Here is a 15,377-nt window from a genome sequence, read left to right as displayed (position 1 = left end):
ATTTGAAATGCATTTAAACGTTGTTTTACAGTACTGTGGTCTTCCTTTGAGTTATTGTTTTACAAGGTTTCTATTAAAAATACAGCCACCCATAAATTTCATTTTTTGTCATTGAACATAATGGTAATTGGTTTGAAAGAGGCTGCACGCTATCCTCTCAACCATCCAGTTCACCACCAGCCCAGATCCTATCTGACCCTGCCAAGTCAGTTCAGGACACACACTGTAACAGACAAAGACTCCTTACATATTTGGGATTTAAAGTTCACAAGGATTTATCGGTTATACAATCTGGATGATTTGATGGCGAGACACAAATATTCTAAAAAGAGAAAAAATAAATCCTTTGCACGACTCTCACGTGCTGCTTGTATTTGTATTTCCATGAGCAAAGAGCCAAGACACATTTCTTGCAGCGTGTGTTCATGAGAGATGGTTCAGTTTAGTTGCTATGTTATATTGCTAAGTTTGAATCAGCTAAATCCTTGTAGCAGTGTTAAATCCCTCTATAGTGCTTTCTAGGAACATCCTTGAAAAACAGAAGGTGTTTTCTAGCGCTTTTGTGACATACAGTCAGGGGTGTCATAACTCAGTATTAATAATAATGTATTCATCTGCTGGCTTAAGCAATAAATGATTTGTAACATTTTGAATCACAATAATCAAACTGAATCAAAACTACTCTCTCGTTAGCCAGGATTGAAAAGCTGAAACTGTGACTGACACTAGGCTGCTACTGCTGCAAATGCCATAGATATTAAGGCTAGTACTGCTTATGCCACTACTTAATTTGTTATTTTTCCCAGTACAGATGACATTAAGCCTTTAGATGTGAAAATGTACCAGTTTGACAACAGTGAAGATATCTAGTTTCCTCGCGCTGTCCTATGACTGCTTTATTATTTTTAATGTTGGTGAGATATGGAAGCTCAAATACAAAATACATACAATACAGATAAAATAAAAATTAACCAACTGTTAATAAGCAATTTTCTCTCTTTGACGATACATCTCTGTCTCTGGATGCAGATTGTTGTGGAATGATGGAGCCGGTTCTACATTTACATCTCACGTCCCAGACAAGTTGTCGTGATCAATGCAGATGTAATATGTTACTATGGCAGAAACTCTATCTTTCTGACGTAAAAGCAATACAACCCACGGGATGAACCAAAGAGCTGCAGCAACCAGCACTCACACAAACATATTCAAGGCAGAGCAATATGTTTTAATTTCATTACATCCAAAATATAAATCACACCTAATCTAAAACACTGAGCAACACAATTGAAAAATATATTTTTATGGTTTTGAGTCTCTTTATATCTTTAACAAGTCAACCTCTAGCAATTTTCAATCATCTTCTGATGATATATTAAAAAGGATATGTAGCACCTTGGGATAAAAACATTGCTTTTACAATTCTAAACTGAACTCCAAGGCCTGAAACACAAAATACATAAATGAATGTATGAATCTGTATGATTTTCTTTTGATTACATTGGATTGTATAAAATGGTATTGGTAGGTCCCCCGCTTCAAAATAAAAACAAATATTCACAATTATTCACACATATTTATATTTACTGTTCAGGAAAATCATTTCTAGATTTATTTGATTAATTTCCTGAAAGTCCTGAAAAATGATCAAACATCAATGAAACAGTTCTTTCTAATCTATATATATGCCTCTGACCTTTTCAACACCTCTCTTAAACTTCAAAATATACCCCCCGCCTCTTTGGATGTATCCTTAAGAAGAAGTGCTAAGCCCCCGAAGCGAACCTCACAGCCAAACGCTCTTCTCTTTATCTCCCCCATGAAATCCAATTCCTACGGATCTTTGGAAGCGTGACCGTGCTTTGTGAGGGTGTGAAAAACACTTTTCCAAGGTTGGCTTGCACAAGATTTCATATCTGTTATTTCTATACAATAGCAGAATGTCACTTATTGTTGTTTTGGTAAATGGAGCTGGGTTTCTGTCTAAATTTGTTATTGTACATGACTGCAGAAAATAAACATGTTTTCTTCTCAGTTTGCTAAACAGTATCCCTAGTGGCTAATAAAGTGGTCATTAAATTTACTAAGGCTTTAACTCCTCTTTAAGATATTTACAATTTGAAAAAGTGCAAGTGCTTGCTGACATGATCATAAGGCATGGTTATGGCAGGCTTCAAGGAACAGTGCAAAAATCTTGGAAATTATGTTCAGTTGCTTTCTTGTCAAGTTAGATGAGATCAATACAACCCACATATCTGTACAATGTATATATATTAAACTAGATTCAGGGGATGGTTAGCTTAGCTCAGCATAAAGACTCAAAACAGGGGTAAAGAGCTAGTTATGGTATCGATCTTCTCATCAAACACTTGCCAAGAAAGTAAATGTGGTGTGTTTCCCAAGATGTCAAATAAATACTTCCTTCCTAGAAAAAATCCTAGATTTTAATCTCATGATTAGTGATTAATTTATCGAGTGTTTTTCCTATCTCAATTCAAGTGCGTAGTCTTTCAATTTGAGAGCATGACTCATTGATTTCACATTCGTTTGTAATGCTTTCCCTCAAATAGCCTCTGCTTGTACTTTGATTTCTTAAATTAAAGACGACGCTCTTGAATTAAGATAGGAAAAAAGCTCCATACTAATATACTGATAATAAGAATGTCCGACTCGCGGTTGCGTGTCACCGCCAACCAGTAATGGTGCAGTTCACATCCTTGTCATCACTTCATCATTCTCATCCTATTCATTTGTGTGAAATTCCCGTAATAAGCATATGACTTCTTGAATAATGGCAGTTCAGAGAAATAAGAATACCAACCAAGAATATCGACACTTCAGTTTTTCAGCGTCATTAAGTATTAAAAGTGTTACCTTTAAAACTCAGGCAATTGTTCTTCAGTTAATAGTTTGGAAACTGTTACATCAAACTTCTGTGTGTTTGCAAGCCTGTACACACACAGTACCTAGCATTTCATCTTTTAGTGTGCAAGAGAACCAGGCGGGGTCCCTCTAACACTGCCCAGTTGACACCAATAAACCCCAATAAACGGGTCAACAATAAGTGTAAAAAAATATAATTTGAAAAAAATAATAAATAAAACACTTCTAACATCATGAGCACTAATTAACAACCTCCCCCGCTCCTTTAATTCTGTCTCATGTAAAGAATAAACACAGTCAGAGCTGCTGAAGGTTAAATCAAGCTGAGCCTTAACAGCGCCAGGTTGTTTTCGGTACAAAGCAGCAAAGAGTAATTGGCAACCCTTTCATCCCTCCTCCTCATTAAAGACCATGGGTTCATCTCTAATTGCGTTGACCCCACCATGACCTCTGCTCCAGTCACTCCAACAGTGAATCAATGAGGCGTCAAGCTGCTGCTACCCAGCACGCACCACTAGGTAAACCCCCAGTCTTCTGCTACCAGCAGAATAAAGCAACCACTGTCTCCGATATGTGCAAAACTGAATATAATTTTGGCTCGGTTGAATGTTGAACTGGGCCCAATTGTCACCGTGGAAACTGCCATGGTGACATTCATGGCCGTTTGCTGGAAGATGAAAGAGTTTCTGTTTCACAACTGTTCGCAGAAGTGTTAAGGGCTGATGACACTGATCACCTTCCATATTCACGTCTTTACCTTCCCTGCAGCTTTGCTCATCTCCTTGCTCTCCCTTTTTGCTCAATCTAGCCCTTCTTCCTCTAGCATCGTATTTGCATCGTTTCCATCAGCAGGGAGAGAAAGAGAGAGGCTCTCTTGCTCAAGGCATAACTAGGCGGACTGATGGAAGATTCTTCTCCCCCGCTAGCCCCGGACATGCTTTGAAGTTCTCATAAGTGGAGTTTTATGAAAGTTCTTTCGGGGAACTTACCCATTGGTAAACAGGCCGGCTATGTTGTGGACCTGCTCCCCTAGGGAGGTGGAGAGAGATCAGGCTTGTTTACTGTCTGAAGTGTTTAACACTTCCCTGTTTAGAGTAGCACTCAGTGTGCCAACCCTCCCCACAAGCCCAGTTGTGAATATGAGTTTTTCTTTGATGTGAGGAAAGCGAATGACAATTTATGTAAAAACATAATGGAGTTGCAGCTACTTAAAAAGAAGCAGCGGTGAAATTAGCATTTTTCTTATGCAAATGATGCTCTGGCACAATACATAATTTTTGAAAAAGCGGAAGTTAATGCACACGTTGTGACAAGAACCCAGAACTGCAAATGAGCCTCCTTGTTACTCTGCCCAATGACAAAACCTGAGGTTCAGTCGAGTCAATCTTAAAATGTTCCGCTTCACCCTTTTCCATGGCTTATTGTGTCTTTTATGACGAGATAAGAGAAAGGAACCCAAGTGCTTCCGTTGTCTGCTGCCAGTTACTGCAGGAGCACGGACTGTGATTAATTCATCACCCACAGTCAGACAGGCTAGCCTCTGGTATCATGCAGCCCGAGTATCGACGCTGGCCTCTGCTTCTTTGCAGGTCACTGAGCTAATGAGTTTTTGCCTGAAATGTATTAATTAAACTCATCTCCCTCCACCAGCAGCCCAGAACGTTTAATGCCAGGCTGAAGGCCAGGGAGATTAGATGATTTAAAGTGTCATCTGCCATGCCACCCGACTCCCCCAGTCAGTTGGCAAATAAGATGCTGTGTCAAGCAGGAGTCACTATAGGGGAGAGGTGATGATAGAAAAGGTTCTGTGAGTGTGTGTGTGTGTGTGTGTGTGTGTGTGTGTGTGTGTGTGTGTGTGTGTGTGTGTGTGTGTGTGTGTGTGTGTGTACATTTATACATTTATGTCAAGGCATGATGATGAGAAAAAAATAAACCATGCTAACAAATGAGTGAATTTCACACTCAACAAGCCCATAGCTTCAGGGCTGCATTTATCCAGCGTGCTGCGCTCACAATCACACAGCCTCGTAAAAATTACTGGCCCGCTGTGATGTCATTTCATTATTGTGTTGCTTTTATGACAGTGGCAGTGGGATAAGATTTTCCTGTCTCAACAAAGAGACGCTGATGTCATGCCCCGCCACACAGATGGAAATACAAGCTGCCCTGTAAAATATGGCTATGCTCCTCTGTTACTTTTGTAAAAAACACTAATTGTTCTTTCAATAGAGACACAATATGTCCGTGAGGTGAAGTGATCTCGGACTGAAGTTGTGTGACGCTGTCCTGGTTAAAGGTCTCATTTACAAACTTTAATCATGAAGCATGTAACAGTATAATATTTATAACAGGCAAAAGAGGCTGCAGCTCGGCTGGGCCAATAAAATAAAAAAATAAAAATATAACCAAAACGGCTTCTAAACAATCACATGGCAAAGACCCCCAGACAGACCGACCTAACCAAGACTCTAACACAAATCTCACATATTCTGAGAATAAACAGCATATTTCTTTGCACAAATCAGTGGGGAAAAAGATGTGAATATTAATCCAGAAAGTAAAAAAAAAAGAACTGGCGTTCAGAATTGGAAAAAAACACTTCCTGAAGCAGTTGGTCCTCCGACTTTGCTACAAATCGCTAGCGTGAAAGCGCTTTTGTTTCTTTATTGTTTCAACATAAATCAGATCAGGTTTAGGAACATTTGTCTATCGAAAAAAAACCTGTGTCTTGACCGCAACGCTAAGTAGATAGGCGAGAGATAGAAGTACAGTGTACACTCTAATGTCAACTTGGAAAGTAAAGCACTCTCCAATCATACAGTAAAGTCACACAAATACATTACATATTGTAAATCTTCTCTGCTGCTCTCTGCTCAATGTAAATGAGAGTTCGCAGAGCCACATAGCTTCGTCACTGAGAAGTATCTCTAGCCTTTGATCTACTAAATTATATTATAATGAATTCTTCAACATTTCTGTTTGTTCCCGCTCTCATTGAAATTCTGTGCTTTCAGCAAAGTAACATCATCCTTTTAATGTTGTGAGGCGATGGTAAGTAGATCTGAGGCCTCTATCCTGAGGGTCCTTCAGGCAATCTCCTATCCCCCACCCTGACCCCCTACACCCCCACACACACACACACACACACACACACACACACACACACACACACACACACACACACACACACACACACACACACACACACACACACACACACACACACACACACACACACACTGGGTAAACAGTGAATTCGTTTTCAGGATGGGATATGTAGAGGACAAGTAAAGTTCAGTTGGAGCAATTATTCAAGTCATTCCTCATGCATTCATCCTGTATCAATCAGTGGTGTGGTATATACAGAGTATCAAAAAATGCTCCTTGCAGGTGATTTTAAAATTGGTAAAAAAAAAAATGTAACAGCTGGTATAGCAGACTTTACTGAGAAGGAATTATGAAGCTGTGTGCATTTACTCTCAGTTATTTCTCTTTCAACGAATTGCTGGCATGAGAAGAGATATTACATCTAGGATCAGCTGGGTCACCTGGGATTAAGGTGTATAATTGCTGAAAGCCATGTGTGAAATCACACTGGGTGCTTCTGTGGGAAATTAACATCTGCATGAACAGCCAGGCCACAGCAGGGCAAGCTGACTTCAATCTGTAGTCACCACATCACCAGATTGTTATTTACATGATTTGAATTCCCACTGACCTTAATTTACTATATCAATACTCATGTATTCACATACGAGCCACAGAAAAGAGCTAAAGTCAATCAGCTAAAATCACCCCAAATCATTCAGAACACAACCAGTGAACTGAAGATATGTGAAGCTGTACAAACTCATTATAATATCAAAACCACGCAAAATAAGCCAGAGGCTGGATTTAATCAGAATAGCCCTTCCAGCTATTGTATTTGAGGATATTTGAGGGACATATTCATTTTTATAATCATTTCTCATTTTATTTGGTTTTAGAGTCAGAAGCGCTCAAAGTTTACCAGAGTTAACGTAAGCTAACAGAGTCTGTGGAAGTTGCTGTTATAACCTAGTCCTCAACTCGGAAGGGAGTGGGAGCGTCTCCATGTACAGCCAGCTTTAATGAAGTGTTGGCACCATTAAGAACAGAGTCAGGACTCTGAGCAGACCCAAACCACTCTCTGGTCTGGACCCTGTATCTGAAAATCAACACTGAGTTTAATTAGGCCAAGCCACGCTTCCATTGACCCAACATTACTGTTTAACTTGGCAGGGCAGAGGGGAAACCTATTTACCGTGAGCAACAAAGGCAGTTTTATATGACTGCAGGGAAGTATATTGCCAGGATAATATTTGGAAATTGTTTTATTTGATTTCTGTATTTATTGAGTGTAATTTCTGAGCTCCTCTGCGGCAATTTTAGCATCAAACGTGAGGGGGTGTGTGGCCCAGCGGTCAGACGGCAGGAAGCCAGAGGTTTTGCTGGTTTGGAAGGACCAGCTAAGGCCTGATTACTGGGGAGTCCCAAAGTTCTCAAGTCCAATAGATTAGGAGCTGTTCCAGAAAACACAGCGAGAGGAGAGAAAATGTAATGTAATGTAAAAGAAGAGAACATCAACCGAAGCCTTAGCTAGAAGGTATTGCTTAACACAGTAAACATGATGCAATATCACTTCCCTACAAAGATACACCACAAGACAACTTTTATATTTCCCCTGACCCCTCAACACTGTAATTTGAATCAGGAGAACCAGAGCTGCATAATGCAGTATCAAACATTTCAGTAAATAGTCTGTGCTGGGTTCATTGTAGCTTTTTTTCAAAAGAAATTGGGGTTTTATAACATTAAAACTTTAAAATAGTTTTGATTATAAGTCATTGCCTTCCAAAAGCAAAGAGAAAAGATATGGCCAAAGTATAGCCAGAAATCAATAAAACTGTTTTGGTATTGGGGGACAGACACTTGGGTTGGATTGTGTAGGAGCTGCTGCAAGAAATTTAAGAAAAGAAATGAGTGAATTCAAAAATAGGTATTACCTAAAAGTGTTTGGTATGTGCCCTTGCAGTAGGGGGAACTCTTCTTCAACCTCTAACTCGGAGGACGGATATATGGGAGACGATATTACAGACAGCAATTCCTCCTTCAGCTCTGAGATTCTGAAAGGAAAAAAACAACAAAAACACTCAGTTACTAAATTCAGTTATTTTCATTTTCAACCAGAATAGAAAAAATGGTGAAATCTTGAACTTAACTTATTTGCACCTGCAGGATGTTAGTTTTTTAATAGACAAAGAAAGGAAAATAATGATCATCACGCATTGACACACAACTGTTTGTATGCAGACCACCTGTGATGAAGGAATCCATATTTCTGAATGTGATGAAACCATCAGTAAAAAAAGCATGAATGATTTTTCACAAACGGATATTATGATCTCTGTATAAACACATCAAATAGAAGGGGGATATTCCATGTGTGTTTTCATAAAAAAAACTTGAAGATTGAAGTGCAGCAGACAGACCTAATGAGCCTCTGCTTTTCCGTTATCGCATCATTCTGGATGTTAGCATCAGCATGGACAGGTAACAAGCACACAACAACAAGCCTCCACAGCAAGAAGAGTCATCAGCCGTGTGTTGCCACGGCTAATCAAAGTGGATAAGAAATGCATTAGTCCACATAGGAGCAGCCTGCATTAGCTTGTGCTCCGCTAAAGCGGGCCGTGTAATTGACTGGAAAAAACAAAGTCAGTCAGTCGGTCACGGAGGACTGGAAATAGCCCCTCAGTAAAACACACACACACTCACACACACAGAGGAGCTTCTATTTCTTCAGCGTGTGGTGCAAAAAGAGAAGCCTGCCCTTCAGAAGTGTTGCTATTTCTGTTTACCACAAGGCCCCAAATATTCTATCATTAGGGAAACTAGGAGGGAAAGGAAATACCACTGGGGAACACATGGACTCCTTACAGCCGCACAAGGGAACCCAACTGCCAAGGTGGACAAGCGGTCATGTTACTGGTAACAGCTTTTATTTCCACAATATCCATAAGTCCATTCATGTAGAGCTGACACAAAAGGGAAATTTCTCACTCGAGTAAGGAATCATCAGCGATTCATACTTTCTGTCACTAACTGATTCAATAACCTTTATTACCAGTTAATTTTACCTCTTCAAAATATAGCATCTTCAATGCCTTGCATTTATGTCTTTTTGCATGTGATGTTAGACATCACGTCTTGAACATTTACCTGACTTCTTCACTGCCTTTCTTGCTGACAGTGCAATTGATGCGTGTTCAAACCAGAGCAATTCCACTTGATGTCTAATATATGTCCTTGTTAGCTGGCACTGATATTTTAACTTTTGAAATGAACAAACACAGGCATCTTCAACACAATTTTTAGCACCCGATGTTAAGAAGAAGAAGAAGAATCTATGCTATCTGAGACAACCAAATAATACAAAAGGGGCAGAGAAACATTAAAATACTTGGTGGAAACAATCAAAATATATGATTCAAACATAATGTGAGGTGCATCATTGGAGATACTAATCTAAACTCTGCAGTTAACTATTCAGGTAAATGCCCCTTGTAATAAACTCAATAACCTCATGTGAGGCCATTAAATAAAAGTTGCAGTCCTTTTTCCCGTGAATAACATCTCCAACATCGCTCTTTTCCTTAAGCTTCAAGGTATCTTGTTGACTTCAGGTTTCATAGGTCAATTCGTAGATTTTTCTACTTTTTATTATTTTATTCTGTGATGTCTGAACTTCTTCATTCTGTTCAGTTTACATACTTTGCACAAATAAAGCTAAAACTCTATCAAACTCCAGCTAACATGACATTAACTGACATTAATCACTTTTCACTATCACTGAAGAACTATACTAAGCTCAGTATTTAAGAGGGATTTCAGACTCTCTCAGCCCAACCAGTAATTACAATGGTAAAAAAAACTAAACTGCACTCTTCGGCAACTAAATGGTTTGCATTGAATGAATCAGATTGCTGTAGCATAAAGACCAAGCGCATTTGTTTAAACAAGCAGGGATCCCAGAAATATTTACAGTCAAATTACATTATCATTGATGTTGTTCATTCTCATAAAGTTATATCAAACATCCATAATGATAACCAGTTTTTGGAGGGTGTTCTATGTTATTAGGTCAGACGGAAGAAAATGTCTATTAACGAATGTTTAAAAATGTTCCTACTGTGTTGTCATGTGCCTTTAAAATCTTGATGATAGCCTTTACTTACACCATTGTATATGCTGACTGTATGTTAACTGATGCAGAGATGGCCGAGGCTTGGGTCCCTTTGTGTTCCAACCTTCTGGAAGCTGGAAGTTATTATCCTTTAAATGTAAACACTTATTCAGCCTACAAGGCTGTTATGTTATAAAACCAATTAAGATAATGCTGAGAAATATCATTGAATCATACAACTTAATAAGATTTACAGTAATCATAACATTATGGGCATGTATCCTTTTTTTTACAACAGTGTGCCATGAAAGACAGTTCTCACTGGAATGCATAGTAACATTGAGCACATACAGTGATGATGAACTTAAAGAACTTACGGCACCTCCCAGAAAAATACCTCATTTGATCAAGTGTATGTGACTTGGCCACATGCAAAGTTAAATGCATTTTCAAACATCAGAACACAAGATGTTCTGGGTTTTACCACAGGGTTACCAAATGATCTGGATAGCTATAGAGTTTGCTATTTAGATATCCAGATATTTAAATTCTCCTTTTAACTTTGAATTTTTGGTCTCCACTTGAGGTACTTTGAGCTAAATGCTAATGTCTACATGCTAACATGCTCACATTGACATGTTAATGTTCACATTCACAGACTGGAAGAGAAATTTATAAAATATCTTACCATTTAGTGTGTATATATGAACCAAACTTCAGTTACGTAGAGTGTCTACATGGGAAACAACAAAAGTACATACGCGCTAACCTCGGCTGTGTTATTGGCTCATTACAGAAACCCATTATCCTTAATGCTGTTTATGTGAAATCTGGAATTAACTCTACAAGAACAACAAATTTCATTGCACTGCAACAAAATGAAAGTTCATCTGATCCAGACTAGATAGAGATAACTGAGTGGAGATGGGAGAGCTCTTTCATCCCATATGCTCCCTGCGGTCTCAGCAGTCTGACAGGGTGGCAGTGTAACCATGACCTGATTACCTGTCCCCTGAAGCCTGTAATCACTAAAGCCAGCAGACAGGCACTGTCAGTCCGCTGACAGGGAGGATAATTGAAGGTGATGCTACATGCTGCTAGCCCTGCTAATGAAATATGAAAACAAAGAGGAGGGAGGAGGCAGCAGGGGACCAAAAGAGGCCTGAACTACAGAGCAGAACATGGTCTGTCTATTCGCCGTCCACTTATTAGCCATTTACCTGCCCATCAGACTTTTTAAATATTGGTCTATGTGTAGTGTTGATCTGTGGATTAGAGTATGTTAAAAGCAAATGCAATAGCTTTTTCAGGGACCAGTCTTTCCCATAGACATTCCCATTAAGTTTTTCCAACTATTCATGTTCATCAAAGACAAACGGGTGTTGTGAAATTAGTTTACTAATAAAATGCTGATGCACCACGGATTGTCTCTCCTGGTTCCAGTAACATTATAGACTATTGTAAAAATATTAAACCTGCATCAGTGATGTCATCCAGTTGTCCAGTCACTGGTACAGGCTGAAACACCTGTCATACGACAGAAACCACACTCCAAAACAAATATCTATTGTAAACATGATTATGTTCTTAACAATTTAATGTTGAGGGACTTAACTACGAGTTTTGAGTTTGAGTTTGAGAGGGGGAGTAATTCAAAGAGGAAAAGCCAGGAAAAGGTGATGGTGAGTAAGTAAAGCCATTCCTTCCAAAACAACTATCAACTTTTTGAGAATTCCCCCGGGTCATGCGAGGTTAGGTGAGTAAGCTTGACCAACTTCACGTAGCCTTTTAAATACAGATCCAGAGGTAGATGATCTGTGGGAGCCTGGGTTGATTAATGCATTTATTGAATTATACTGGAGAATAACATTCTTAAATGCTGAAACTATATTTGCCTTGAGGCACAAAGTGAACTGGAACCTCTACTGACCCCCCTTCCATAAATCGGTCAAGTGTACGTTGTCTAAAAAACAGAGTTTTGACATTTTCTCTTTTTCTACCGACATTGTTTTGGTGATTTAGTTTCCCTGCACCCGACAAAGACCTCCAAACATGAAAAAAAGTGACAATTAGGCTCAAAAGTGAGATTGACCATGCTTTGTCAATGTTCTCCTGTTTTGGTACCGTCACATCAACAGATTAACATTCAATAATTCATGTATTTACAATGATGAAACATACATAAACCCTTAACATCAGCAGTGTTCTTGAATTAGTTCAAAACTGGTGATGAATTTCACTGAATCCAAATCACAAAACACTTGTTTGTTGCTGTATTTCCTACATGACATATCTAGAGTTAAGAGAGATTGTTCTTATTTTCTGACGCAGTGATGCTTCCCTTCTGGGTTTAATGTTAAGTCTGGAATATTCTTATTTCTCCTAGAGACCACACTGAAATAAAACAATACTCACATGCCCGTATGCACTTTGGATGCATTACTGGATGTTGTAATTGGTCTGCCTGTCAATACTGGCCATAAAGAGAAATATCCTCAAAGGCTGGCTGCTGAAAAAAACATATTAGCTTTAAAAGGCTGTGAATTCTGTCACCTACACTGAAATCTCCTTAGGGAAGGAATTTCTTTGCGGCCAGTATGGACAAGAGGATGATTATAGATAACGACAAATAACGAGTTTAATGTACAGATGGGGGTGTAAGTATTGTATTATGACTTTAATCCACATTTTCCACTGGCATTGTCAGCTTGGACCAAACAACTGGCATCAACAAAAAGTAAATTGTGATGTTTGAAAACCTGATCCTTGAGGTGTCACTTACCCTTTTTATTCTGCTTCAGTTATGGATTTCCTTCAGGATGTCTAGTCTTTTAGGTCCTTAAGTGGGTGTACAGTATGGTTTTTTGTTTATTTTTTTTTAGGTACTACACTGGCAGTGTTTTAGAATAAAACTTTAAATTCACATACAGTTCCTGTGGCACTCTTGTGCTCAGCTGTGTGAATCATACAAACACTGCACTTCCATAAGCTACATTGAGAGAGACAGTGTAGTGTAGTAGAAGCACCCGAGACAAGATATAGACAACAAGCTTAAAAAACAGCGTCGCAGAGTGAATCAAAGTTGTATAAAGCTCTCCGTCACGGCACTGTGGATCACCACACGCAGACTACAGAGGACGTAATGTCAGAGCACTCACAGGCGATCTCAACCAAAACAAAGCAGCGACATTAAACACGCACATTTAGTTGTATATTTACTTCAGGTTGTTTAGGAAACACTTCTTACAATGTCTCAACTAGACAATCGGAGCATTAACGTCAGAAGAAGAACAGTGTCTTCCCTCCCTCAGTCTCTTAAGTAGAGAAGACAGACATTAAAAATGACTTTTCCCACACATAAAGGCAGATGACTTACCCCTGTGTGGCCCTCTGTAAATGCTACACATGTTTTATCAAAGCAATCCGGTAAACACACAGGGACACATTCCCGTCTGCTATATTTAGGAAACTGACAAACTCAGAGCAAGAGAGCGAGGTTTCGCTCCTCCCACTGAAGTGTGTGCGCAGCTAGTTAGTTCCTACAACTTACAGGTATTGGTGTGAAGCTATATAATATGTATGCATGCATGTGTGTTTTTCTTTATTATAGTGTGAAATTAGTCGGTGCACGTGTTACAAGCGTTATGATGTGTATTTATTGTCTGTGTAGTTGTATAGTATGTGTATTTATTGTCTGTGTAGTTGTATAGTATGTGTATTTATTGTCTGTGTAGTTGTATAGTATGTGTATTTATTGTCTGTAGTTGTATAGTATGTGTATTTATTGTCTGTAGTTGTATAGTATGTGTATTTATTGTCTGTGTAGTTGTATAGTATGTATTTATTGTCTGTGTAGTTGTATAGTATGTGTATTTATTGTCTGTGTAGTTGTATAGTATGTGTATTTATTGTCTGTAGTTGTATAGTATGTATTTATTTATTGTCTGTGTAGTTGTATAGTATGTGTATTTATTGTCTGTGTAGTTGTATAGTATGTGTATTTATTGTCTGTGTAGTTGTATAGTATGTGTATTTATTGTCTGTGTAGTTGTATAGTATGTGTATTTATTGTCTGTGTAGTTGTATAGTATGTGTATTTATTGTCTGTGTAGTTGTATAGTATGTGTATTTATTGTCTGTGTAGTTGTATAGTATGTGTATTTATTGTCTGTGTATTGTATAGTATGTGTATTTATTGTCTGTGTAGTTGTATAGTATGTGTATTTATTGTCTGTGTAGTTGTATAGTATGTGTATTTATTGTCTGTGTAGTTGTATAGTATGTGTATTTATTGTCTGTGTAGTTGTATAGTATGTGTATTTATTGTCTGTGTAGTTGTATAGTATGTGTATTTATTGTCTGTGTAGTTGTATAGTATGTGTATTTATTGTCTGTGTAGTTGTATAGTATGTGTATTTATTGTCTGTGTAGTTGTATAGTATGTGTATTTATTGTCTGTGTCTGTGTAGCTGTATAGTATGTGTATTTATTGTCTGTGTAGTTGTATAGTATGTGTATTTATTGTCTGTAGCTGTATAGTATGTGTATTTATTGTCTGTATATGTGTATTTATTGTATGTATAGTATTTATTGTCTGTGTAGTTGTATAGTATGTGTATTTATTGTCTGTGTAGTTGTATAGTATGTGTATTTATTGTCTGTGTAGTTGTATAGTATGTGTATTTATTGTCTGTGTAGTTGTATAGTATGTGTATTTATTGTCTGTGTAGTTGTATAGTATGTGTATTTGTAGTTGTATAGTATGTGTATTTATTGTCTGTGTAGTTGTATAGTATGTGTATTTATTGTCTGTGTAGTTGTATAGTATGTGTATTTATTGTCTGTGTAGTTGTATAGTATGTGTATTTATTGTCTGTGTAGTTGTATAGTATGTGTATTTATTGTCTGTGTAGTTGTATAGTATGTGTATTTATTGTCTGTGTAGTTGTATAGTATGTGTATTTATTGTCTGTGTAGTTGTATAGTATGTGTATTTATTGTCTGTGTAGTTGTATAGTATGTGTATTTATTGTCTGTGTAGTTGTATAGTATGTGTATTTATTGTCTGTGTAGTTGTATAGTATGTGTATTTATTGTCTGTGTAGTTGTATAGTATGTGTATTTATTGTCTGTGTAGTTGTATAGTATGTGTATTTATTGTCTGTGTAGTTGTATAGTATGTGTATTTATTGTCTGTGTAGTTGTATAGTATGTGTATTTATTGTCTGTGTAGTTGTATAGTATGTGTATTTATTGTCTGTGTAGTTGTATAGTATGTGTATTTATTGTC

At 37.9% G+C, this 15,377-nt stretch overlaps 1 protein-coding gene across 1 annotated transcript in view; it reads right to left on the bottom strand.

Moving 5' to 3' along the window:
- The window catches only part of LOC129099282 (myocyte-specific enhancer factor 2A-like), a 35,528-nt gene extending 21,959 nt beyond the window's left edge, over positions 1 to 13,569 (bottom strand). Inside the window, exons 1-2 of the mRNA XM_054608466.1 lie at positions 13,464 to 13,569; positions 7,908 to 8,027 (exon numbers count right to left, since the gene is read on the bottom strand). The gene's annotated coding sequence lies outside the window, so the exon portion shown is untranslated. The remainder of the gene's footprint in view (positions 1 to 7,907; positions 8,028 to 13,463) is intronic.
- Between the last annotated feature and the right edge of the window lie 1,808 nt (positions 13,570 to 15,377).

Source organism: Anoplopoma fimbria, chromosome 2 (genome assembly GCF_027596085.1).
Source record: "Anoplopoma fimbria isolate UVic2021 breed Golden Eagle Sablefish chromosome 2, Afim_UVic_2022, whole genome shotgun sequence".
NCBI classification, from domain to species: domain Eukaryota; kingdom Metazoa; phylum Chordata; class Actinopteri; order Perciformes; family Anoplopomatidae; genus Anoplopoma; species Anoplopoma fimbria.
Note: the sequence above shows the minus strand (reverse complement) of the source record. Positions and strands in the feature narration are given on the sequence as shown.